Consider the following 2,759-nt stretch of genomic DNA (forward strand, 5'->3'; position numbering starts at 1 on the left):
ATGTAAACTAGAACTGTCTTTTCCTCCATGTTCCCCAATGGACTAGAATATTGTAAAGAAGATCAGATCTATGAAGCAAAATAAAGAATTTGCATTTTATTTGCACATTTTATGGCAGCATGAGTAAATTTTCAACCTCATCATAGCATATGTGTTCTGGATTCTTTTGCTGAAAGAACTGGAATTGCAATATTAATGGTGTCAAGTGATTCCCCCCAAACCTGCTTCATGTCGAGGAATATCCCTAAAGGATTTTTGTTTTCTAACTGGAGGAAGAGGGAGGAATTTTATTTGAGGATGAGTTAAAATAGAAAGATAAAGAAGGGAGTGCCTGGCATCCCCTTTTCCGATAATCTGGACTCAATTTGAATCAGTGAGGTTATAGGGATGAGAGTCAAAACCTGATGGAAATGTTCACAAGAGATGTAGTGAAACTGAGTACAAGTAGAATTTCTTTGTTGCCCAGGTGATAAGACAGACGTGGCATAAAACTAAAAGAATGAGACTGGTCTTCCTACCAAAGAAATGTTAAAAGGCATTTACAGCCAGGAATCAAGTACTTGAATTCCCTTCAGACATCAAACCTCTGGCAGAGAGCAAATGAGGAAACCTCTTTAAGGCAGAGGGGGTCCCAACTGATCCAGACTGACCCCCAAGACAGCTGAAGTCCCATAAGAATTAGCATTAGTTCCTTAGTGAGGAAAAAATGGACCTTCGTATCAAAATTCACCAAGTCCTTTTATAATAGAACTGTCCTGAAGTTTGGCTTTGGCCTCATTATTTGACCGAAATCTGCCCTACAGCCTCAGCCACTGAAGATAAAGAATCAAATATTTGCCCTAGCTGGTTTGGCTCAGTGGATAGAGCATCGGCCTGTGGACTGGGTTCGATTCTGGTCAAGGGCACATACCGGGTTGGGGTCTAATCCCTGATGGGGGGACGTGCAGGAGGCAGTCGATCAATGATTCTCTCTCATCATTGATGTTACTCTCTCTCTCACTCTTTCTCTCTGAAATCAATAAAAATATATTTAATCCAAAAAAAAAGAATTGAATACTTAAGCAAATTCCATTTCAGACATCTCTGAATTTGTCTGTGATTAATGGTTATATCATCATGTATGTTATGATCATACCTAACCAGAATTTTATACTCAGTAATACAAATAAGACATGTCATTTGGATTTATTATTACTATCTTAATTGCTCCTTTTAAAAATTGGTAAAATTTCAAGACATAATTAGGAATAAAAATTTCTTTGTGTGCTTGTCATTGAAATTCTATGTCAATTGACATCTAAATGTATATTCATTCTAGTGAGCATAAAATGTTGCCATAATGATGTACTTTGAAAGCTGTTAATTCAATGTACAAAAACAATTATTAAGAACTTTGAGATTGTTAAGTAAATAGGGAAATAGATTGACAGTTAAGATGAATGATAAGAGAGAATGCATAAGCTTGCTACTTTTACAAAGACTGTTGTGGTACCAAGTCTCCAAGATGGTGCCCAGTGACCCTCACCTCCTGGTATTTCTGCCCTTGAGGAGTACCTTCCCATTTCTATATATAAAAGGCTAATATGCTAAGTGTCCAACCATTTGACCATTCAACCGGTAGCTATAATGTGCACTGACCACCAGGGTCAGATGCTAAATGCACAGGCATGGAAACATGTAACAGGCTGATGAGTCTCAGAGGGAAGCAGGGAGCAGGGAGGGCAGGAAGAAATTAACCAAAGATCTTATATGCATACTAGAGGCCCAGTGCACGGATTCGTTCACCAGTGAGGTCCCTTGGCCTGGCCTGCGGGGCTCGGGCCGAATCATGCACCGGGCTTCTGACATCCCCCAAGGGGTCCTGGATTTCAAGAAGGTGCAGGCCAGGCTGAGGGAACCCACCGGGCCTCTAATATTGAATAAAAATGACTTCCATAAACAATAATCACATAGTATGGCTTCTAGGACTATGTGAAAATAGACACCAAGATTTCTGCCTTGCTCTCTCTGGAATCACCAGTCCTTGGGGAAGCCAAATGCTATGTTGTGAAGACACTCAAGCAGCCTGTGAAGAAGCACAAGTAGGGAAGAAATAAGGCCTCCAGCCAACAACCACCACCAGCTTGTCAGTAATTTGTGTAAGCCAACACAGAAGCAGTCCCACCAACTCCAGTCAAGTTTCAGATGACTGCATCCTGGACCAACTTGTCAACTGCAACCTCAAGAGAGACCCTGAGCCAGAACTGCCACCATAAGGCACTTTAAGTTTCTAACCTAGTCAAAGTAAGGATAATAAGTGTTTATTGTTGTTTTGAACCACTAAGTTTGGGGGTGACTTTTAATGCAGCAAAACTTAATTAACTATAAAGGTTTGCCTTATTGGGAATGATAGCACAGAGGTGATGAATCCTTCTGGGGCATTATATCTAAGGGCACATAATGTCAATAAATCTTATTATTGGTGACATTAACCGAATCCTTGGTCAAGGGGATGTCTGCCAGGTTTCTGTACTGTACAGTTACTTATTTTGGAAGAGATACTTAGATATTCCATTTTTCCTTAAATTTTACCCACTGATTTCAGCATCCACTGGAGGATCTTGCCTGAAGCAATTATTACTGTGGTGTTATAATGGTGATCTTCTCTTTTCTACCTTCCTTTACTACTTATTAAATGGAATTTCTCTGTAAAGAAATGTTGTGCCTTGTCTGCCAATTGCATATTTATTCAATTACTATTTATATCAGTATGGACTCAC

This window comes from Plecotus auritus, assembly GCF_963455305.1.
Source record: "Plecotus auritus genome assembly, chromosome: 5".
In the NCBI taxonomy this organism is placed as follows: Eukaryota; Metazoa; Chordata; class Mammalia; order Chiroptera; family Vespertilionidae; genus Plecotus; species Plecotus auritus.